Below are 25735 nucleotides of genomic sequence, written 5' to 3' on the forward strand. Positions count from 1 at the left end.
AGGTCGTGACGTCACCGGGCGTAAGGAACCTTTGCTTCGGTCGTCTACTCACACTTGTCTTCCGGCATTTCAGTGTGAGGCTGGAGGATACACCGATGCAGAGACGACTGCTTGGCTATGCCATCGGAACCAAGACTATTTGACAGATGCAGATTACTCAAACCGAGAGGTCAGATGATGATGATGGTCTTGAGACTGATGAGGATGATGATGAGTCAGATGATGGTGATTAGGATGCAGGTCCAGATACAAATGACCAGGCAGGAGATGACATTGAGATGTGTGAGGCAGATCAGGGTCATCATAATATTCCCACATCATCACACTTTGAGACCGGAGGCCCTTCGCTAGCGCCCAGAGAGATGCGGGAGTCTGTGTGCACGATGCGCTCTATGACTTCCATGTTAGGGAGGATAGAGGCGAGACAAGAGAGGATGGAGTCACAGTTGACTCAGGTTGTAGAGGAAGTTAGAGCACTGAGAGAGCAGAGAAAGTAGTCTTAGATAGATTGTACTAGGATTTCCTTTTATGTTTCTCAAATGTAACTTGTTGTAGAACTTTCCTAAAATTAATGAAGTTCACTTTTGTTTCACCATCTTATTGTACATTATGCATTTCCTTTGTTGTATTAAGTGATGTTTGTTAAATCAGAATTATTGTGTATTATTCAGAGTATATTATTCTTCACTTTTAAGATTCTAATTCAAATGTTCTATTATTCACTTCTAAGAATACTTGAGTCACTTTTGGATTTATGACTCAGAATGTTCTATCATTGTTTCGTGGTTAGGATTTCACTTGGAACTGTGGGCTCGATACCACTGTTCACATCCACCCACATGGTACCCTATCCGCATACCCGAGTGTGTGATCCACACTCCACAAGATCTAGTAGTTAGAGAAATCAACCTCCCACATTCACAACAATATAATCAAGAAGAAGACTAAATCAATTTTAACAATATTATTCAAATGAATCAAGGTAAAGTAACGAGATATTCATCAGAGTGCGAAAAAGATACCAATAGATATATAAATCAAAAGTAGAGTGAGGCGGAATCTCACTCCACGAGTACAAATGGAATGTAGTTCGAAAATCAAATGGGATTACAACCGATTCTAAAGACAAGAAAGAAAGATATAATCTAAACTAGAGTCTTTTCTACTTTATAAAGGATGTCCTCAAAGACATAGACTTCATCGATGATGCTCAAACGCTCCCACTCCACAAAGGGCTAATCCCGGTAACAAGAGAGACCACTCGAGGGATCCTCACAGTAATCTTTGTAGTTGCCAGCACTTTGCGTATGGTACGCTTCTTCATCTTGCGCTTCCTCATATTGCGCTTCATAGGCATCAAATCCTGTAGAATAGTCTAACAAAAGATATTGTACAAAAAGGAATGAGTTTCAAAGAAACTCAGCAAGGCAAGTTATTCCATAATAGCATAAATAACATAGTATCACAAACAAAGCATAAGATGATATGATATGAGGCAACAATGTATGTATGAGTCTAACTCTATGTATGCTGGTCTCTATAGGCAGACATGCTTTAAGTCATAGCACCATACTTCTTTGGATAGGTCTCATCACACAACGCCGGTTGGTAGTGGGTCCTTCATCCATCTTGGACAATCCATGGTTAGGGGTTATGTCACCTCTCTCTCACATCACCGTTTGGTCTAATTATTGGCGCATGTCAAGGTAAAGCCTAGCCCAATGCAAGTCTTCTACTTAGTCATATCAACTCAGATCCAGACACGTCCATTCCTCCCCTCTCGGGATCCTTTCCGGTATCCTTCACACTAGAGTCAGCGTATCCGACTCTTTCAAATATGGACTCATCAACCCTATAGGTCATCCACATATAGTAAACGGGAAGCTCTCATGTCCTCTCACGGGTTGGTTACCGGTCTTGAACACCCATGAGCCCAAGTCTATCCATATGCAACTCTACCCACAAATGGTCCCCACAATGTGATTCATGTCCCCTCACGGATATAACTCACCGGTCTTGAGCACCCATGAATCCCCATTGCTACCACGGGTCGTTCGGTCTCAATACCCTTCTGATTCGGGTCTGATATAACAGGGGTATAACCTAGCCAAACACTGCTAGACAAGTCCTAGGTATGAAAAACAATAATCCGGGAAAGCATCAAAGGGCAACATTGGAAATATCCCATACTACTCCCAATGAGGTCCAAGGACAGAAATGTCAAAAGGACATTCCCCAATCCCAAATCATACCTAAGCAATCACAATCATAATTCAGTCATATCATCCACGACAAATATCACATCATATGAAAGAGTATAATAAAACAAGATTAAATAAATAAGGAAACATACATGAGTAAGTATTCATACATAATCAAGTACATAAAGTAAATAAAGAAATAAGATCCTAATGTACTTGCAGCATTCATATCATAATAGAAACTAACATAACAGTAGCAAATCTAAGTAGTTCCCAAATTAGAAACTAAATCTATGCAAATCTATGTTAATATGGTAACAACTTTCCTTACCTTAAATAGATCCAAGAATATTCCGGACGAACAAGAGGATGAATCCAAAGTTAGCAAATAATCCCTAAAATAGCATCACACAATCATTAGGAAGTAGTCCTAAAAGAATAAGCATGATTCGAATCAAATCGGACGAAGAAAACAGATTTTGCTGTTGTGGGTTGATTGGTCGGGTAGCATTGGCCGTCGACCTGCATGATCTGCCAAGAGTAAATCCGAAAGTAAAAAGGGAATCTTGATCCGAAACCTATGCTACACAAACCGGAATGCGACGAAACTTGGAGGGATTGTCTAACACAGTAGTCTAAGCCTAGAAAGCATAATTTAGACATCAAACCACCATTAAAACATTACTTCCTAATTTAGAACCATAGTTTCTATTTTGGTAAAAATCATAGTTTTCATTGGAAACATTCTATGAATGAAAGAGATGAACTAGAGATGATTAGATCTCATTCTAGTACAAGAACACAGTAGATCAGAGGTATGAATAATCATAGAGAAGCATCTATAATGCTAGAATGAATCAAAATAGGAAATATTATCATAGTTTAAGAAGAAATCAAAAGAATCATGTTAAGAATGAATTAGATGATCATAGTACAAGAGAATGAAAAGAGATTGTAAAGATATGACTACAAGGTTGCAGCATCTTCATCATAATCTCAGTTCAGAGATGAGAGTGATCATAGAAAGAATAAATCATTAACATAAAAGATAGATTACTAACCTTTAATTGAAGAACAAGTAAGAGAGTTTGCAAGATTGCAAGATTAGGTCCTCTTCTTCACTCTTGGAGGCTTGGAGATGGTTTTCCTTCGTTCTCTAGGTGTTATGGAGGCTAGGGATACTAAAATCACGAAGTCATGGGGTATATATAGCAAGATTCTCAAAACAGAAGATTCTGTTCAAGTTCAGCAACACTAGGTTGATTGGCTGGGTAGCATTGAGCACTCGACCCAAGCACTCGACCCAGGCTGACAGCAAAGCCAAAAATAGGGATTTGAGGGTCTTCCACTACTCGGAATCAAACGAAACTTTAAACACACAATCTATAACATACTAGCATGGAAAAATGGCTTTAAATCATATCCCACCAAGCTCTAAGGTCATCAACTACTCTTCTCTTCATCAAGGTGTAGTCTCTTCTCTATATCCAACACTGACTTCAAGTATGGGGCATTATCTTCAATCTCCATAGGTTCGGAGTCGAACACTATATCATCTACCAATATGGCCCATAGTTGACTTTCACTTCTACTTCGGGTCTTCGGACCTACAATCAAAGAGTATCCAGGTTATGGGTAGGGCCGGGTTTCACATATCCAACGACGAAAAAAAAGAAAGAAGGGAAAACTCTAGTTCTCTATCTGATGCGTCCAAAATCTGCTCAGCCCTTGGATCTCCACGTGATGTCCTGCAAAACAAAAGCGTCAGATGTGGCCCGATCGCTGGGGTCGGGAGTCCACCTCCGAAGGCTAAGTCAGTTGATGAACTTAATCACAAACGGCTCTGCTAGAAGCACAGAGCTAATGAATGAAGAAACGGGAAAGGTGATCTAGATAGCAGGACGCTGATAGTTTAGGTCTATCAGTATGTATCTGAACCTGAGTCTCAGATAGTATTCTCCTTGATCGATTGATCCGTCCCTCACCTTGTATGGTAGTGAGGTTTATATAGAGTGTACCTTCGAATCTCCTTCGTTGGATGCACTCGAGCCTTCTTCGGGTAGTCGTTGGATCTCATTAGTAAGATCCGTTGAGCGATAGACTTCTACTAGTTTGGGCTAGTAGAGGACTCCTGAGATAACCGTTAGGTTATGCGATAGTTATCCCTTTGATGATGATTATCCGCAGCCGTCAGTTTGAGTCTGCTGTCATTAGGGTGAATACCCTAATCCATAAGTAAGATTAGGGCACGCTTGCAGCAGAATAATCTTTCTTCTTCAGCAAGCCATCTTCTGGATCCGGTTCGCTCGGAGCGATTCGGTTTTCTCCCTCTCGACCGGGGTCGGGTGTAAAACCCAGCCCTAACCTTGACCCGGAAACCTTGTTATTTGTAGGTCTGATGACCCAAAGTAAAGTAAGAAGTCAGCTTTGGGCCATCCCAGTGGAGGACTTGGTGTCTGGCTTTGAATCCATGAAAGTTGATGATGAAGTTCTATTTATGGAAACTGAATCTTGATGAAGATCGGATTAGTTGATGGACTTGGAGTGCTCTCTATCTTGGTTTGAAGGCATTTCTACCTATTAGGTAAGTCACTTGACTTGTGTGCAAAACCCCTTTAGGATTGGATTTGATCTGGGTCTTCAATTCCCTGTTTTGGAATTGCTGTCTCAGCATTGGTCGACTGATTGGTCGACTGGACCAGTCGACCAATCCACTCGACCAATGAGTGCTGTCTTTGGCAATTAGGTTTTGCTTGCTCTATTTAAGTCCAATCTCGAGTCTACTTCGTATTTGCTGCCTCCAAACTCTTTGGAACGAACCAAAGACCTCTGCAAGTCATCTCCCTTGCATCCTTGGTGATTTTCTTGACGGATCTTCGTCAAAACTCTTCCTTTTCATCAAAAGGTATGTCTACACTCTCTTCTTCTCCTCCGTCTCTTATTTTCTTTCCTTTTTGAGTTGAGACAGTAGAGGAGATGCTGCATTCTCTGTTGCAAACATCTCTGGACTTGTCTCTCATGATCATCCTAAGGATTAAAGGCTAGAACAATGATCTTAACCATGATCATTGCAAGCTTTTGAAGGAATCATGATCAAACCATGATCTAATCATTGTTAAACTTCTGATTTGAATTCTGATCTCCTTGGATCTTCTATATTGATCATGTTAGTAGTTAATTGCTGTGTTTTCTTTTCATGATCCATGATCTATCAATCTCTAGTTGTTCTCTTCTACCATACTATGTGTTCTTCATGAATCATGATAGTTACATATATGGTAGGTTTTGTTTCCTTATTTAGATTTATGCTTTTAAGCCTATTTCCTTGAAGATCTAAGTATGCTTTTCATGATACCTTTACCTGAAGCAATGATCCCTTCTCCTATTGTTCTTGTCTTTGATTTCTATTTTGAATTCATCAAGATCCATGATTGATCTAATTATGGTAACTTTTTGTTTCCTAATTTGGATCTTGATGGCTTGATTTGATTAGTGTTTTGAGGTCCCCTATATGTTAGAATACTACTGATGTAGTTACCCCTTGATTAGTACCCTTTTGAACCACCAAATTCGGATTTCATATCTTAAAACTCTGTTTTTTTTTTAGGCTACTGTCAGCATTAGTCGACTGATTGGTCGACTGGACCAGTCGACCAATCCACTCGACCAATGAGTACAACAACTCCAGAATTGGTCTGTGTTGGATGTTTTGGTATCTTTTCTGTTAGGGATCTTTTCTAATATGTTGTATACACTTGTTTAGGACCTTCTTCTCAAGTTTGCCAAGATCTTACTTGTTTTCTTAGGATTCCTTTGCGAGTTATAAAAGGTAAGGATGGTTATTTCCTTAATTACATAGATAGCATGAATCTAGTTTCTATATTTGAATATCATTGATATGTTTCCTTAATTAGATTCTTACAACGATATACTACTGTTGCATAACCTTGATTACAGTAGCATTGCTTAAATTGATTCATGTATGATTTACTTACCAATTATATACAAAGTGATTGTAATTATTGATTTCTTTCCATATATGAAGTTACCATATATGTGATGATCTGAATTGATGCATGTGTATGCTTAAGTATGGTTTGGAAAGGAGAGGTGTCCTTTTGACACTTCTGTCCTTGGACTACTACGGGAATATTATGGGATGTTTCCGGAGATGCCCTATGGACACCTTCCTAAACTGTTGGATGACATATCTAGGATTGTCTAGTAGTGTTTGGCTAGGATGTCCTCGTTATGTCGGACCCTAATCGGAGGGGTATTGAGACCGAACGACCCGTGGTAGCAATGGGGATTCATGGGCGCTCAAGACCGGTAACCAACCCGTGAGAGGACAGGAATCACATTGTGGGGGCCATTTATTGGTAGGATTGCATATGGTTAGACTTGGGCTCACGGGCGCTTAAGACCGGTAACCAACCCATGAGAGGACGTGAGAGCTTCCCGTTTACCATATGTGGATGATCAATAGGGTTGATGAGTCCGTAGTCAGGGACTATGAGGACTCTAGTGTGAAGGATACCGGAAAGGATCGTCAGGGACGAGGAATGGACGTATCTGGATCTGACTTGATGTAACTAAGTAGAAGACTTGCATTTGGCTAGGTTTTACCCTGACATGCACCGGTACTTAGACCAATGGTGATGTGAGAGAGTGGTGACTTAACCCCCAGCCATGGAATGTCCCGAGGGATGCCGGACCCATTACCAACTGATGATGAGTGATTGAGACCTTCCTAAAGAAGTACAGTGCTATGACTTAAAGCATGTCTGCCAATAGAGACCAGCATACATAGAGTTAGATTCATTCATTCATTGCTTGTCTCATATCATATTGCATTTATGTTTGTTTTGAAATCCTGCCATTTATGTTATTATGGTTTTAACTGCCTTACTGAGTTTCTTTGAAACTCATTCCTTTATTGTACGATGTTTGTTAGACTATTCTGCAGGTACTGAATATTATGACGGTCCCTATGAAGAAGCGCAAGGCGAAGAGGCATATCTCCAGGAAGGTGATTGCGGTTACCACAATTACACTGAAGATCCCGCGAGTGGTTATGCTCCGTACGATGCTCAGTCCGACCATTGAGTGGAAGCGTCCTTGTGCCATTTATGAGATTTATACTTATAAGGATGTTGTCTATAAAGTGGAGAACAATTTAGTTACCCATTGTACTTGCTACTGGGATTAGATTTTGTCTAGTTTATTCTCTTTTGGAGCTACTTTTCCGCTGGTTGTAGAGTGGGATTTTGCCTCACTTTACTTATCTGTTTTGACACTCTGATTATATCTAGCACTCTGATTTATATATGATTCATTCTTTCCTTATTGGATCTATGGTTTATCTTCCGCACTTTTATTATGATTGTTCATGATTATGTTATTGTTTATGTGGGAGGTTGATTACTCGATACCTGATCTTCGGGCTGTGGATCACACTCTCGGGTATGCCAGATAGGGTACCGGCTGGGAGTATGTGACATCGGGGGTCGGACCAGGTATGAACCCGGTCTGATCATAAACTCTCCATATCACGAGCCCCCCAGACCAAGCGTTCGGTCGATCCTGAGGGCTAGGTTTTTAACTGGGTTCGTCGTCAGGTGATGATCTCTGCGTGCTTCATTAAATGTCATATCACATTTAATGCGGTGGTCACTTTTCCTTGAGCGTTGTGAGTGTAAGGCCACATGTCTTTGTTGCAGTTGATCTGTCGTGGCTCACGTCATCCAACCGACAGTTTCCGAACGCCTATTTCGGATTCGTGAGTTCAAACTTTCAAAACGTCTTTGAATCTTGATTGTCAATTTTGAATCAATCTCGATCGTTCAGATTCCCGAACACTCGTGCGGGAGTTTTAAAAGCGGTTCGTTGTCTTCGTGGGTTTCATTCTTCCTGTCTGGAATTTGAACCTTTGTCATCTGCTTCGCGCCTTCCTGCTCTCAAGCTTCCGTCTCACTGAATCAGTAAGTTTACTGGTCTTTTCTTTTTGTAGTTTACTGAAACAAGTAATGGCGGACGATAGGGCTTCTTTAGTACCCCATGTTGGTGATAGCAGTGATGCTTTTGCTTCTCCTACTCCCGAACAGTCGGATAGTGATAACAAAACCCTAACCGTCCTCTGGCAGGAGTTCGCTGAAGTTTCTCAAAAAGGTTTTGAAAGAAAAACCGAAACTTCTCCTGTCCTTGTCGAGTCTGGATCTTCCAAGATCGTTGATTCCTCTAGGCAACCTCAAACCTCCGGGTCCAATGGTGGGCCTGGCTCTGTTCCCTCCATTTATAATGGAGAAACTCTTCTTTCCGCTGTCCAAGATTTTGACCTTCCTTCCTCATATCAGGTTAGGGCTCCCCACCCTGATGAGAGGGTTGATTCATCCCTTCCTGGTGAATTTTCTCTGTACATAGATACACTGGAAAGCGGGGTTCGCTTTCCCTTTTTTAATCCTTTATTTTCCGCAGTTTTGAATCACTGGAACATTTGTCCCGGAATGCTCCTCCCCAATAGCTGGCATCTCATCGTCGGCTTCTTGGGCTTGTGTTTTGAGCTTGGCATCACGCCATCTCTTTCTCTTTTTGTACATTTTCATGTTCTTTCTATCTCCCATCCTCCCGGATGGGTCTTTCTTTCCAAACGCAATAGGGCTGAACTTGATTGGAGGGGCAGCATCCTTGCCAAAGGAACTTGCCCTTCTAACCACAAGAGATGGCGCGAACGATATTTTTTCTGTCGAGCGCCTCCATCAGATCTTAACTTCCCGACCACCTGGAGGAGGTTTACTTCTTCGTCCGAAAGTAACCGGAGCCTTCCCCTATCCAAAGAAGACGAGGCGGCCATCAGGAAGATCAAATCCATTCCGTGGTATCAAGAGATACATGGATATGAAATGGAGTATAACTCCATCCTTCAGTACTGGGGCTTGGCTCATTGTGAGCTTCTAACCATCATCCTTTGATTTGACTGAAGTGATATGTCTTGAATTCTGATTCTTGTCCTTCCTCTTTGCAGTGCCTCCCAGAACGAAACCTGAAAGCCTGCGGGTGAAGGCCGCTAGAGCCGTTGTGACAACCGAGCAACGATCCCCCAGGGTCTTGACTGTAGATCAAGAGGCTTCTCTTCCCTCTCCCGACCCCTCTTACAGGGGTATCAGGAATATCAGGCCTGCAGCTGATGCTTCGGGTAAAGGGAAGAAACCAATGGTGGAGAGGGCCACCGTCTCCTCCTCCGTCCGAACCAAGAGGAGGCATGACACAATTGATGCTCCCTCCAACAAAAAATCCAAAGCTTCGACGGATGGTGAGGAAGTCTTCCTCCCCCAGTGGACCCTGAAGATGACCGACAGGGTCACTCGGGATCCTGAGAAAGCTGCAGAGTGGAGCTCTCTCAGTCTTGCTCCTTCTGATCGCCAGGAGTTTGAAGCCCTGGATGACACCTCCCTTGTGAGTCAATCTACAAGGTAACGGTCTTCTTGCTTATTTATGTTTTCATAATTTCTTATGACTTCTTCTGATGTCTTCCATCTTCCCAGGAATGCTGTGTTGAGTTTTTATCAACACATGGAAGCATTGAGCCGTGTTGGTCGCACCAGCTCCTTGCTGCAAACTTGTGAAGAGAAATTGGCCAAGGCCAATTCTGAAATAGACCAGCTGACTGCAGCTACTGTGGAGCTGCAGAAAAAGCATGAGGAAGAAGTGACCTCCCTCAAGGAAGCCCTTGAAGCTTCAAGAATTCGTGTCTCTCGCTGCCGAGCGCGAGGCCGGAAGCAAAAGGCAGCTGCCACGTTGTTTGGTGACAGCCTTGAAATTAAGAGTAGGGATCTCGAAGAACATCTGAAGTTGGCAATCCCTAGCAAGCCTGAGCATATAAAGCCAAACCTTCGGAAGGAGTGCATCCGGAAATACCCGGACAGCGTACCTTTCTCCGAATTGCTAGGTTTCTACAACATTCAGAGCTTATCGCATGGGGCGTAACAACGTTTGGGAGCAGATCCTTGGAACGATCCCCGACTTCGACACTTGCTCCTTTTCGTGAGGTATGCCACCCGGAGGTCTTCGGGAAAGTTGGTATGGATCTCCCGGGACCGGGCCCAGGGAGTAGATGATCCTTTTCCAGTTGACCCTCAATATGAGGCATATCTAGATGACGAGCCGGCACTTCCAGAGGAGAAATCACAAGCCGAGTCTCAAGTTGTTGCTGTAGAGGATTCAGCCGATGACATTCTTGAGGAAGGCTCTTCTCAGGATCCTGAGAAAAGTCATCCCGACCAAGGTCCCTCGGGCAACAATGAAGAAAAGGCTTAGGGTGTTGTTCCTTTGTAAAGATGTACCCTCATTTTAATGAATAGACATTTCTTTATTCATGTTGACCTCAAAATTTCCCCATCTCTTGCCGAAGTATTGCCTTGAATATCAAAGTATTAATGATAAAACTTATCACTTAACTCTTCATTCCTCGCCGAATAATGATCTTGTAGAAATATTGTGAAGATGCGTTTCGGGAAGATGCGTTAATCTTCCCCACTTCTTCATTTATTGCAAAGTTCGCACATTTCCCTTCTGCGAAGTTCAAACGTTTTTCTGCTTTTGTGTACCATTCAATGTTTCCAATGAATCGGAATACCTCCATTATTTTAATGGCAGTGCGACGATTGGAGGTTTCTCTGCATCAGGTGCTCGCTTCCACATGTTTCCATGTGGCATCCCTTCGACCGTTGATCTTGCTTTTTGCGGATTTCGAAGTGTCGTTTCGATCTGGGTCGTCGGTTGTCCTTAGCCTTCAACCGTCGTCTTATACCTGAGGCTATTTAAAGCCTTCGTGGGTACTCTCCATCTATCCTGACTTCTGCAAGATAGATTTGCTAAAGTGCCAAAGCAACCTTTCGTCCTTCGGCCTGCCTCCGTATTCCTCGTACTTCGACGACAGCTCTATCCATTTCTGAACAAGTGAGTTTTTTTATTTCTCATCTCTTTCCCCTCTTCTCCCCAAAGTAAACTGCACAGTAGTTATACTTGGGGTTTAGTTTGTTGGTCTGTCAAATGCTTTAAAAAACTAGGGTTTCCCCATTGTTGCGGTCGTTTATTTCTGTACTGATACGGCTGGCTTTTTTTTTTTTTTTTTTTTTTTTTTTATAGTGGCTCCCAAGATCAACCCAGACTTTATCAGAGCAAAATCTCGCAAGAATAGCGTTCCATCGGTGGTGATTGGGGCCAGTGCGGTGGTTTCAGCTGGTGAATCCTCCAAGCGTAAGGCGACTGCTGGCGGTGAATCTTCAAGTCAGATTCCTGCAGCTTCTGTTGATGCCGTCATTGCGCCTTCTTTGCCCGAAGTGACCGCTTGTCTTTCCCAGGAAGATCTTGATCACTCCGTTGCCGATGGTGCTGGCGGCAATCCTACTGGTGAGCCTGTTGGTGAGCCTGTCGGTGCACCCCCGAAGGAGACTCTTCGGGCATCTGAGGCAACTATGTTGGCGTCTGATGAAGGTGTGGCCCCAGCAGGTGCTGCTCCTATTTCTAACTCCAGTGCTTGTTTGGCATCCTCCTCCTCTCCTTCTGAGTTGGAGGATTTTGCTACCAGGAAGCGCCGTCGGATGACAAGTGATGAAGCTCATCCTTCTCTTGGTGTAGTTCGTCCTTCTCATCCTTCGCCTGAATTAGTGTCAAACGAGTTTGACAGAGCGTTGGAATGGTGTACTGCTGCTCGAATGACTTCTGAGAGCGCAGTTCTTTCCAAACTTCCAGATGAAGTCTTTACGAAGTCACTGGTGATGTAAGTCTTTCTTCATTATCCTCCGATTTTGAAAAATTACTTTTCTCGCTCCTCGCTAACTCGAAAGTTGTTTGCAGGAGTCTTGCTTGGTAACTTCCACAACCAAGTGGAAGCAGTTACTAGACTCAGTAGGTTGAGCAATGAAGTTTCTAGGCTTCAGGGAATCTCTGAAGCTAAAGATGTTGAGATTGCTCGCCTTCGGAATCTAGCTTGGGAGGTGGCAGGAGAAAAGAATTCGATGATTGGTCGTCTTCGAACAGATTTGGATGATGCCAGGGAGAAGATCCGGCGACTGGAACGGACAGTTGGAAAGTCAGGAGCTAAAGGATCTGAAACATTACCCGAAAGGCAAGCTGTCGTTCCTTTGCCCGAATCCCTTCCAACGATGTTCGCAGAGCCTGCGTCTTCAAGTATTTACACAGTAAGCCTTTTGTTGATATGCTGAATGCTTATAACTTGCAGGCGTACCGGGATGGTGAGAACGAAGTATGGGAATCAATATTAAGGAAAGATCCTCATTTTGATACAACTCCCTACAATGCTGTTTGCCATCCTGAAGTATTTACCAACCTGGGTATTCCTCCTCCCGACTGGACCAAGGATAAGATTGATCCTCCACCTTCCGATCCAGATATTATGCAATATCTGGAAGATTCTCCTGTTTATTCTCCGCTGGAAGAAGTCAATTATGACGAGCTTGTGCCGAATGTGAGTTTGGTCGAGGACCATTCTTCTCCTGGACAAGCTGGGCAAAAAGTATGAAATTGCAGAGGATTTTATGAATATTGAAATATTTTTGTAATCCTCATTTCTTCTTTTCCTCACCAATGGTTGACTCATATGTCTGTTCTAGCAAAGTCGCGTCGATCTTGTATAACTTGTTAACAGTCACCTGTAATGACTTTCTTCTTTGATCAGAGATTGTATCCAGCTCTTGTAATTGTTTTGATACTGGCCTCTTTGGATCTTCTGAAGAAATAAGAAATTACTTTATCTTGAACTTTGCTAGCCACTTGAATCGCCGTTGCATTAGGTCTTAGTTGTCTAAAACAATGCCTACACTTAAGGATTTCCGGAGAAATACAATAAGTCTGAGAAGGAACTCACTCGGGTTTTAAACCGATGCCTTATACTTAAGGATTTCCGGAGAAATACAATAAGTTTGAGAAGGAACTCACTCGGGTTTTAAACCGATGCCTTATACTTAAGGATTTCCGGAGAAATACAATAAGTCTGAGAAGGAACTCACTCGGGTTTTAAACCGATGCCTTATACTTAAGGATAATTCAAAAATTCAATAAGTCTCGAAGGAACTCACTCGGGTATTAAACCGACGCCTTGCAAAAGGAACTCACTCGGATTTTCATCCGATGCCCCGACTTAAGAAAGTTCGAAAGATTTTCCATAAGTGTTGAAGTGTTGAAGGACCCACACGAATTTTCATCCGATGCCTTGGTGAATTTGCCCATGATATCAATTCCCCACATTGCAAAGGGAATAGGATTTAGAATTGAAGTCATAATTTCCGCCGAGTGCTTCGATACTGTAGCATGAATTTGACAGTTACTACATCGACGAACGTAGTCCATAGCAGCTTCTTGGATCTTAGGCCAATATAACCCCAGGCTTAGAATTTTGTGGGCCAGGGCTCTGCCACCCATGTGAGCGCCACAAATTCCTTCATGAACCTCAGCCAAAGCTGAGTTTGCTCCTTCGGGGCCTATACATCTCATAAGGGTTCCAGCATAAGATCTTTTATATAGTCTCCCATTCTGAATGACAAATCTAGCTGATCAAATCTTGATCAACCTTGCTTCTACTGGATCCTCAGGTAACTTGTCATCTCTTAGATATTCAATTATTGGATCCATCCAAAGAACGTTCGCTTCAATATAAGAAATTTCTTTCTCATGATAACTTGGAAAAGTTACCTCTTCAATGTAGACCGAAGGGTCTAGATTCTTTTCCTTGGCATTGGCTAGTCGGGATAGCTCATCTGCCACTGAATTTTCATTCCTCGAAATCTGAGATATCTTCAAATTCCGGAATTGGTTCTGAAATGCCTGCACTATCTCCCGATATTTTTGCAAGCGTGGTTCTTTAATGCCATACTCCCCCTGGACTTGGTTGACTATAAGCTGAGAGTCACTATAAATAGTAACATCTGCAATAGCTAATGCCTTTGACAACCGAAGTCTTGCTATTAGGGCCTCATACTCCGCTTCGTTATTACTTGCATCAAATGCGAATCTCAAAGCATATCGAATAATAAATCCTGCTGGACTTTTTTACTCGAACCATCGACATATACCTCCCAAGTGGTTGGTATAATGGGATCCTCAATAGTGGGTTCCACTGGTGCAGTAGTTTCTACTACAAAGTCGGCTAATGCCTGAGCCTTGATTGCAGTCCTGGGCTTAAAGCTCACTTGGAACTCACTTAGCTCAACCGACAAGGATACCATCCTTCCAGACAAATCAGGTTTGTTAAGAACTTTACTAAGAGGAAAAGTTGTAAATACCTCAATTGGATGAGCACGAAAATATGGCCTTAGCTTCTGGCGGCCATCATGAGAGCCGAGCACGCTTCTCAATCTGCGAATATCTCGTCTCCGCATCCAGCAACACGTGGCTTACATAGTAAATCGGCCACTTGTTTCTTATCTTTCTCCCGAACAAGTATTGCACCGACCGCGGAAAGGGATGTCGCTAGATATAGCTGTAATATTTCCCCCTTCTCTGGCCTGGACAGGATCGGTGGTTGTCCAAGTGCTTCTTTTAATTCCTCAAAAGCTTTCTTGCACTCTTCAGTCCATTTTGCTTCCTTACTGCCCTTCAGGTCTTTAAGTGCCTTGAAGAAAGGCAAACATTTCCCTCCAGACTTGGAGATAAATCGATTTAAGGCAGCAACTCTCCCCTGTCAAACATTGTACATCCCGAACGGTTTTGGGAGCCTCCATATCAATCGAGCTTGTATTTTGGCAGGATTTGCCTCAATTCCCTCTCGTGATACCATGAAACCCAAGAATTTGCCCGAGGAGACTCCAAAGGCACATTTTTCGGGGTTCAACTTCATTTGATGTTTCCTCAGTCCTGAGAAAACCTCTGTCAAATCTGCAATGTGATTGCTTTTGTAAAGCTTTTCACCAGCATGTCGTCAACATATGCTTCAACGTTCTTTCCTATCAGCTCTTTGAAAATCTTGTTGACGGCCCTCTGATATGTTGCTCCTGCATTCTTCAGGCCAAAAGGCATGACCTTGTAATAATAGCTTTCACGATCAGTCATAAAAGCCGTATACTTCTCATCTTCCTTATTCATAAGGATCTGATTATACCCCGAGTAGGCATCCATGAAACTTAAAGTTTCATACACTGCAGTAGCATCTATCAAGAGGTCAATCCGAGGCAACGGGTAGCAATCTTTTGGGCAAGCTTTGTTTAGATCCGTGTAGTCTGTACACATCCTCCACTTCCCATTCGCCTTTTTCACCATCACCACGTTGGCCAACCAAGTTGGGCACTCGATTGGTTCTATGAAACCAGAATTTTTAAGTTTTTCAACTTCGTTCCGAACGGCTTCATACTTTTCAATAGAGAAATTTCTTCTTTTCTGTATCACTGGTTTCGCCTTAGGGTCTATCCAGAGTTTGTGCTCTGCAATGGCCTGATAGATCCCCGGCATGTCCTCAGCAGACCATGCGAATACATCCTTATTCTGTTGAAGAAATAACTTCAATTCATCTTTAAACTCTTCCACTGCTCGGACCCGACATAAGTAATCTTTTTCGCATCCTCGGTACACAGCTGGATTTGCTCCAGTTTCTCCACTGGTTCGGGCCTTTGCATCTCCGTCTCTTCCCGATCATCTCGAACTTCTATGGGGAGGGCAGTAACCTTCTTCGGACCCTCCTTGTCTTTTAAATAGGCAACATAACACTGCCGAGAGATCTTCCGGGTCGGGAGGAGACTTGACCGATTCCCATATCGATCGGGAATTTTATCTTCGGTGCTTTGTCGAAACAATAGCACCTATTTTGGATAAAGATGGTTGCCCAAGAATCATATTATAGGCTGGTAGTTCTCGAACCACCGGAAAATTGATTCGGACAGTTGTTTCTTTGGGAAAACCTCCAATGGAAAGATCCAACCGAACCGATCCTTCCGCTACCGCAGATGACCCCGCAAAGCCATATAGGTGTGTTGATGAAGGTTTCATCAAATCTTGATCCACCTTCAATTTTTGATACACTTCGTAAGAAATTAGGTCAGCTGCAGACCCTGTATCAATCAATACTCTATGTACTTCCCGCCGTGCAATCTCTACCTTGATGACTATAGCATCATCATGAGGTAAACAAACATCTCTCTCATCTTCTTCGCTAAAGGTGATAGAATCTTCACCATTCAGCTTCTTCCGCTTCTGCACCTCTCCGGCTCCAACAAATTTGGATTTGGTTTTTAAACTCCGGAATGATTCGGGCTCTGGACCCCCGAAGATGGTAAGGATCGGTGACCGAGTAGCAGCTTCAATCACCTCCTTGCCTTTTTTGGACTTCGGGGCCTCCCTTGATCGTTCGAACTAACCGAACGATTCCTTTTAGGGGCAGCCGCACGTGGCCCGCGTGGCTCCTCCCCTTCTCCCCGCTAACAAAACTGGATGAGATGTCCCCGAGATATCAATCTCTCAATATCCGCCTTCGATGACGACAATCATTAGTCTAATGACCATAGTCCTTGTGGAATCGGCAATACTTTTCCCGATCCTGCTGCTCTCCGGGTTTCAAAAGAATTTTAGGCGGCCACTTCAAAATATTTTTTCTTTTGAGGATATTCAAAATATTGGCCCGAGGAGCATTCAATGGAGTGTACTCACTTCTGCCGGGGGATCTTTGGCGCCAAGGTTGGGATCTTCCAACCCGATCACGAACATTCTTCTTTGGCTTCTCGCTTCGTCAGGAGCCTTTTGTTCCTTATTGGAGACTTTATTATCTCCTTGGCGCGCATCTAGAATCTCCATGACTTCAGCCTCGCTTCGGCATCTCTCGTACCAACTCAGCATAAGTCGTGGGTATATCCTGTAGTAATAACTCCAAGAGCTTCCGATTTGTGAGTCCCGTGAATAGAGCGGTTACGGCTACTGTTCATCCAAGTTTTCTATCTCCATCGTCACTTTGTTGAATCTTTTCGAGAAATTCTCTAATCGATTCGCTCTTTCCCTCGTTTGACAAGAACAAGGTTTCTTCCGTTTTCTTGACCTATATCCCACTCTGGAATCGCCCTTTGAATTGGCGTGCCAATTCATCAAAGTTTACGATCCTTCCCGAGGGGAGGTTAGAAAACCACTTTTGTGCCGCTCCAGTTAGAGATGATCCGAAAACCCGCATAAAATTTCATCGAAATTACCCGAAATCGCCATGGTCTCGTTGGTAATAACCAATGTGAGCTGTTGGATCTCCGGAGCCATCGAATGTTGAGAAGGTAGGCAAACGGAAGTTATGGGAAAACCGATATCCCGCAATTGGCTCAAGAAAAGGAGTCTTCCGAATGACCGAGTAAATATCCTCGCTTATTCTTCCCTTAGCCAATTGCCCTAACTTCTCATTGATGTTGGCCAATTCTTGACCAATCTGGGTCGGGTGATCTTCAGCAATACGATCACGACCTCGATTAACACGATCATCACGTGCTACTCGATCATCACGAACAGCCCGTCCTTCACGAACGTTTCTCTCGTCACCGAATCGCTCGATCATCACGAACGGTTCTTCGACGATAAGGGTGAATGAGTTCTTACCCCGAGAATCCAACCTTGTATTTGAATCGGTTGTACTCTCTTGCGGTCTACCGAACCGATCGCCTCGCCTTGGTTGATCATCAGTCCTCCGAAGTCCTCGGTCTCCTTCACGGAAATTCTGATCGACATTCCGATCTTCAGCCATTCTTTGGTCACGTGGCAATGCACGTCTCCCTGAGTCGTGTTGATCGTGTTCTTGTGGTAAAACCACTCGCCTGGTGAGCAAGCGGAGTGCTTGGCTCACCTCCAAGAGTTGAATCTTTACCTGATCCAATTGATCTTGGATTGTATCGGAGGAAGATTACGTCCTCCCCGGCCTTTATCCACTTCGATAGGATTTTGGCTTTCCTGGGGAATATCTGGATTATTCACCCCAGGTATCTGAACACCGGAATTGCGTTGTGCAGCGGCTGCTGCGGCTGCTGATCTAGTCACCATGGCTTTTTCAAGTCTTTCCCACAGACGGCACCAAATGATGCGTCCAAAATCTGCTCAGCCCTTGGATCTCCACGTGATGTCCTCGCAAAACGAAAGCGTCGAGATGTGGCCCGACCGCCGGGGTCGGGAGTCCACCTCCGAAGGCTAAGTCGGTTGATGAACTTAATCACAAACGGCTCGCGTAGAAGCCCGAGCTAATGAATGAAGAAACGGGAAAGGTGATCTAGATAGCGGGACGCCGATAGTTTAGGTCTATCGCTATGTATCCGAACCTGAGTCTCAGATAGTATTCTCCTTGATCGATTGATCCATCCCTCACCTTGTATGGTAGTGAGGTTTATATAGAGTGTACCTTCGAATCTCCTTCGTTGGATGCACTCGAGCCTTCTTCGGGTAGTCGTTGGATCTCATTAGTAAGATCCGTTGAGCGATAGACTTCTACTAGTTTGGGCTAGTAGAGGACTCCTGAGATAACCGTTAGGTTATACGATAGTTATCCCTTTGATGATGATTATCCGCAGCCGTCAGTTTGAGTCTGCTGTCATCAGGGTGAATACCCTAATCCATAAGTAAGATTAGGGCACGCTTGCAGCAGAATAATCTTTCTTCTTCAGCAAGCCATCTTCTGGATCCGGTTCGCTCGGGAGCGATTCGGTTTTCTCCGTCTCGACCGGGGTCGGGGGTCGGACCAGGTATGAACCCGGTCTGATCATAAACTCTCCATATCACTATCACTTAAGAAAAACCCGATTAACTAAACCCCAAGTACTACTACTGTGCAGTTTACTCAGAGGGGAAGTGGGGAAAGCGATGAGTAATAAAAAAAAAAAAAAAAAACTCACTTGTTCAGAAGTTGATAGAGCTAGTGTTGGAGTACGTGGAATACAAAAGCAGGCAGAAGGACGGAATGTCACTTAAGCACTTTAGCAAATCTAACTTGCAGATAGCAGGATAGATGGAGAGTACCCATGAAGGCTTTAAATAGCCTCAGGTATTAAGACGACGGTTGAAAGCTAAGGACAACCAATGGCCCAGATCGAAATGACGCTTCGAAATCCGCAGAAAGCAAAATCAACGGCCGGAGGGATGCCACATGGAAACATGTAGAGGCGAGCACCCGATGCAGAGATACCTCCAATCGTCACACCGCCATTATAAAAATGGGTGTATTTCCGATTCATTGGAAACAGTGAATGGTATACCAAAGCAAGAAAATGTTTGGACTTCACAGAAGGGAAACGTGTGGACTTTGCAATAAATGAAGTAGTGGGGAAGATTAATGCATCTTTCCGAAACGCATCTTCACAATATTTCTACAAGATTATTATTCATCGAAGAATGTGAAGTTGAGTGATAAGTTTTATCATTTATACTTTGATATTCAAGACAAGATTTCGGGCAGAGACAGGGAAATGGAAAGGCCAACATGAAAAAGAAATGTCTATTCATTAAAAAGGAGGTCAATCTTTACAAAAAAAAAAAAAGAACTCCCTAAGCCTCTTCTTCATTGTTGCCCGAGGGACCCTGGTCGGGAGGACTTTTCTCAAGATCTTGAGAAGAGCCTTCCTCAAGAATGACATTGACTGAGTCCTCTATAGCAGCAGCTTGAGACTCGGCTTGTGATTACTCCTCTGGAAGCGCCGGCTCGTCAGCCAGGTATGCCTCATATTGAGGGTCAGCTGGAAAATGATCATTTTCTTCCCGAGCCCAGTCTGGGAGATCCATGCCTAATTTCTCAAAGACCTCTTTATGGCACACCTCACGAAAGGGAGCAGTATCGAAGGAAGGGATTGATGCGAGAATTCGCTCCCAAACATCATTCTGCCCCAAGCGATAAGCTTGAATGTTGTAGGCACCTAGCAGCTCGGAGAAAGGTACGCTGTTCAGGTATTTCCGAACACACTCCTTCCGAAGCTCTGCCTTGATATGCTCGGGCTTGCTAGGGACCGCCCACTTCAGATATTCTTCGTTCTTCCTACATTGAAATTCAAGCCTGTCACCGAACAACGTGGCAGCTTCCTTTTGCTTCCTGGCCTCGCGCCCAGGAGAAGCAGCACGAGCCTTCGAAGCATCAAGGGCCTCCTTGACGGAGATCACTTCTTCCTCATGCTTTCTCTGCAGCTCCTCAGCAGCTGCAGTCAGCCGGTCTATCTCAAAATTGGCCTTGGCCAAGTTCTCTTCACAGGTTTGCAGCAAGGAGCTGTTGCGGCCAACCACGCTCAATGCTTCCATGTGTTGATAGAATCTCAACACGGCATTCCTGGGAAGGCGGAAAATATCAGAAGAAGTCATAAGAAATTATGAAAAAATAAGTAAGCAAGAAGACCGGTACCTTGTGGATTGACTAACAAGGGCAACGTCATCCAGGTTTTCAAATTCCTTGCGATCAGAAGGAACAAGACTGAGGGAGCTCCACTCAGTAGCTTTCTCAGGGTCCCGAGTCACCCTATCGGTCAACTTCAGGGTCCACTGGGGGGTGAAGACCTCCTCACAATCCGTTGAAGCTTTGGATTTTTTATGGGAGGAAGCATCAATTGTATCATGCCTCCTTTTGGTTCGGGCGGAGGAGGAGACATTGGACCTCTCCACCATTGGCTTCTTCCCTTTACCCGAAGCATCAGCCACGGGCCTGATATTCCTGATACACCTATAAGAGGGGTCGGGAGAGGGAACAGAAGCCTCTTGATCTACGGTCAAGGCCATGGGTGATCGTTGCTCGGCTGTCACAATGACCCTAGCGGCCCTCGCTTGCAGGTTCTCGGGGTTCATTCTTGGAGGCACTACAAAGAAGAGCAAGAGTCAGAATTAAAGACATATCACTTCAGTAAAATTAAAGAATGATGATTAGAAGCTCACAATGAGCCAAGCCCCAGTACTGAAGAATGGAGTTATACTCCACCTCAAGTCTATGTATCTCTTGATACCATGGAATGGATTTGATCTTCCTGACGGCCGCATCGTCTTCTTTCAATAAGGGGAGGCCTCGGTTATTCTCGGAAGAAGAAGTACACCGCCTCCAGGCGGTTGGGAAGTTAAGATCCGATGGAGGCGCTCGACAGAAAAAGTATCGTTCGCGCCATCTTTTGTGGTTAGAAGGGCAAGTTCCTTTGGCAAGGATGCTGCCCCTCCAATCAAGTTCAGCCTTATTGCGTTTGGACAGAAAAACCCATCCGGGAGGATGGGAGATAGAAAGAACATGAAAATGTACAAAGAGAGAAAGAGATGGCGTAATGCCAAGTTCAAAACACAAACCCAAGAAGCCGACGATGAGACGCCAGCTATTGGGAAGGAGCATTCTGGGACAAATGTCCCAATGATTCAGAACTGCGGAGAACAAAGGATTAAAAAAGGGAAAGCGAACCCCGCTTTCCAGTGCATCTATGTACAGAGAAAATTCACCCGAAAGGGTTGAATCAACCCTCTCATCAGAAAGGGGAGCCCTAACCTGATAAGAGGAAGGAAAATCAAAATCTTGGATGGCTGAAAGAAGGGTTTCCTCATTGTAAATGGAGGGAACACAGGCCAGTCCACGATCGGACCTAGAAGTTTGAGGCTGCCTAGAAGACTCAGCAATCTTGGAAGATCCAGACTCAAGGAGGGCAGAAGGAGTTTCGGTTTTTCTCAGCAAATTCAAGCCAGAGGACAGTTAGGGTTTTGCTATCATTATCCGACTATTCGGAAGGAGAAGCAAAAGCTTCATTACCACTACTATTACCAACACTGGGTACCAGAGAAGCCCTATTATCCACCATTACTTGTTTCTGTAAACTACAAAAAGAAAAAGACCAGTAAACTTACTGATTCAGTGAGGCAAAAGCTTGAGAGCAAGAAGGCGCGAAGCAGACAACAAAGGTTCAAATTCCAGACAGGAAGAATGAAACCTACGAAGACAACGAACCACTTTTAAAACACCCGCACGAGGGTTCGGGAATCTGAACGATCGAGATTGATTCAAAATCCACGATCGAGATTGAAAGACGTTTTGAAAGTTTGAACTCACGAATCCGAAACAGGCGTTCGGAAACAGTCACTTGGATTACGTGAGCCACGACAGATCGACTGCAAGGAGACACGTGGCCTTACCCTCACAACGCTCGAGGAAAAATGACCACCGCATTAAATGTGATATGACATTTAATGGAGCACGCAGAGTCTATCGCCTGACGAAGAACCCAGTTAAAAACCAAGCCCTCGAGATCGACCGGACGCTTGGTCTGGGGGGCTCGTGATATGGAGAAATTATGATTAGACCGGGTTCATACCTGGTTCGACCCTCGACCCCGGTCAAGACAGAGGGAACCGACTCGCTCCCGAGTGAACCGGATCCAGAAGATGGCTTGCTGAGGTAGAAAACTTATTCAGCTACAAGCACGCCCTAATCCTACTTATGGATTAGGGTAATTACCCTAATGATGGCAGACTCGAATTGACGGTTGCGGCTAATCATTATCGAAGGGATAATCATCACATAACCTAAAGGGTTATCTCAGGAGTCCTCTACTAGTCCAAACTAGTAGAAGTCTATTGCTCAACGGATCTAACTGTTAAGATCCAACGACTACCCGAAGAAGGCTCAAGTGCATCCAACGAAGGAGATTCGAAGGTACACTCTATATAAACCTCACTACCATACGAGGTGAGGGGATCAAAAACACACAATCTGAAACTCAAACTCAGATTCGATACAAGACTGATAGACGTAAACTATCAGCAGCCTGCTATCTAGATCACCTTTCGTAGTTCTTTATTCCTTAGCTCTGTGCTTCTAGCAGAGCCGTTTGTGATTAAGTTCATCAACTGACTTAGCCTTCGGAGGTGGACTCCCGACCCCCGCGGTCGGGCCACATCTGACGCTTTCGTTTTGCAGGTCATCACGAGGAGATCTAAGGGCTGAGCAGATTTTGGACGCATTAAGTTAATTACTAGGTTGGGTAGGAATACTCACTTACCTCACATTGCCATGATTGGGATTGGGTATAAGTTGCATTCTTATTTCATTTCTCCATAGGAATATGAAGATTTTGAATTAGGATGCTAATGCATATGTGTATTGGAAAATACCATTATGCCATTTCATTCCAGGTTCTTGATATACTTTGGGCTATAGTATTGCTATAGTATTTGCATTATAAATCCAGGGGAAGGGAAATTGATTCCCAACACTCATTTCATTCATTAAAGTTCCTTCTATTGCTTATTCTTCATTTCGGTTATTTAGTTTAATTACCTATCATTTGGTTATTTAGTTCATCAATCACAAATCAATCTTATTAATCTTGTTTGAATCAGTTTACTTTTACATTGAAAGTTAAAGATAAAATTTTGCGTGGGATCAATACTCTACTTATTATTTACTACTTGATTGCAACACATTCACTTGCATAGCATCTTTAGACACAAGCAACAAGTTTTTGGCGCCGTTGCTGGAGATTTTTGTTTTTGATAATTGGTGTAAAAGTAATATCTAGTTTTATTTACAGCAATTTCTTTACTTTGATAGTAGTTTCTTTTATTCCCAGGTGATTTTACCCTTGTATGAATCTGCTGTCTGATCAAGAGTTGATACCTTTTGACTTTGAAATCGAAAAAACATTTCGAGCTAGAAGAAAGGAGCAGCAAGGTTTAGCAGCAGTTCAAACAATGGCTAAAGCAGCAAGAAATGGGGTGAATAATAACAAGAATAATATGGCAAATGAGGGTGATGATAGAGACAGGGCCATTAGAGCATATGTTGTACCCATGTTACATGAGCTGAATCCAAGCATAGTAAGGCCAGAAATCCCAGCCTTACATTTTGAACTTAAACTAGTGATGTTCCAAATGCTCCAAACTGTGAGACAGTTTAGTAGGATGCCAACAGAAGATCCTCATCTCCGTCTTAGACTCTTCATGGAAGTAAGTGATTCTTTCAAGATACCTAGAACAACTGAAGAAGCCTTGAGATTGAAGCTATTCCCTTACTCATTGCGGGATAGGGCTAGAGCATGGTTGAACTCTTTACCCCCATAGTCCGTAGCCACATGGAATGATTTAGTAGAGAAGTTCTTGATGAAGTACTTCCCTCCAACAAAGAATGGCAAGCTCAAGAATGATATCACTGGTTTTAAACAATTGGATAGTGAATCTTTGCATGAAGCATGGGAAAGATTTAAGGAGCTCTGGCGTAAATGTCCTCACCATGGAATCCCTCATTGGATTCAAATGGAGACTTTCTATAATTGGTTAAATGGACAATTTCGGTCCATAGTGGATGCATCAACAAATGGGGCTATATTGGCAAAGTCATATAATGAAGCTTATGAGATTTTGGAGAGAATGGCAAACAACAACTACCAATGGCCAGCTGAGAGAGCTGCTGCAAATAAGAGAGTGGCAGGGATTTATGAGTTGGATTAAGTGACAGCCTTAACTGCACAAGTGTCATCTTTAACTAGTGTGTTAAAATTAGTGAACCTGGCTGCAGCTGTACAAACTCAACAAAATCCAGCAGTCTCTTGTACATACTGTGGTGGGGAGCATTTCTTTGATAGTTTTCCATCTAACCCAGAATCAGCCTACTATGTTGGTAATTTCAACAAAGCCAATAACCCATATTCCAACACCTATAATCCTGGTTGGAGGCAGCACCCTAACTTCTCTTGGAATGCTCAAGGACAGAGTGTAGGCCCATCTTCTATTCCAACATGACCTCATCACCCGTCAATCCTTGAAACCCGTTGCCAAAATCTGATACCACTTCTTACAGACACACTTAATGCCCTCCATGCATATCTAGACTGTTTCAGTGGATAGAGCCTTGGTCCTATGCTCTATTTTGGAGGGTCGTTGGGTCAATGTGGGTCATCGCATTCATGAGGCCATTTGTGCTAGTGCAGCTAAGTAGGGTGATCGTTTAGCTTTTCCTTCTTTAATTACTAATTTGTGTTTGGCTAACACTGTTCCTGTGCAGGATATTGATGCCCGCACACCTAACAAGGGGGCCATCACACGATACATTATTGCACATATGCTTCCTACTGCTACAGCTACCACCTCTAGTGCACCACCTCTTGTTGCTGCCGAGGCCATACCACCCCCTTCTTCCACCCCCGGTGCCTCTAACTCTCTTTACGCTCAACTGGAGCAGCGCATCAGTCTCATGGAAATCACACAGTTTCACCTAATGCTGGAACTTCAAATCAGACATGACTTACACACTGATTATTGGTCTGATGTGGCTGCCCGTGACCACGCGTTTGAGACTAATTTGAGGATGAACAACACCCAGTTCACATCTTTCCCCGCTTTTCCCACCCAAATCTTTTCTCCTCCTTATGGCAACAAAGGGAACCACATTCTCAATGATGAAGAAGATCAATAGCTAGTTCAGGGAAGTCCTGTTCTCATTCTTCTTTTTCTCTATTTTTCCATTACTTTATTTTTCTTTCTTCCGCTGTGAGGACACTGCTCATTTTCAGTTTGGGGGTATGCTTTGCTCTGTTCCAATCATTGCATATTCTTGTCATCTTTATTTTATAAATGTT

At 43.6% G+C, this 25735-nt stretch overlaps 1 non-coding gene across 1 annotated transcript; it reads right to left on the bottom strand.

Moving 5' to 3' along the window:
• Positions 1-24290: 24290 nt before the first annotated feature.
• Positions 24291-24397, bottom strand: LOC149002324 (small nucleolar RNA R71). The gene has a single exon (XR_016170510.1). It is a non-coding gene; the product is annotated as a small nucleolar RNA R71 (small nucleolar RNA).
• Between the last annotated feature and the right edge of the window lie 1338 nt (positions 24398-25735).

Source organism: Hakea prostrata, chromosome 10 (genome assembly GCF_041222555.1).
Source record: "Hakea prostrata isolate BN-2017 chromosome 10, UWA_Hpros_2, whole genome shotgun sequence".
NCBI lineage: Eukaryota > Viridiplantae > Streptophyta > Magnoliopsida > Proteales > Proteaceae > Hakea > Hakea prostrata.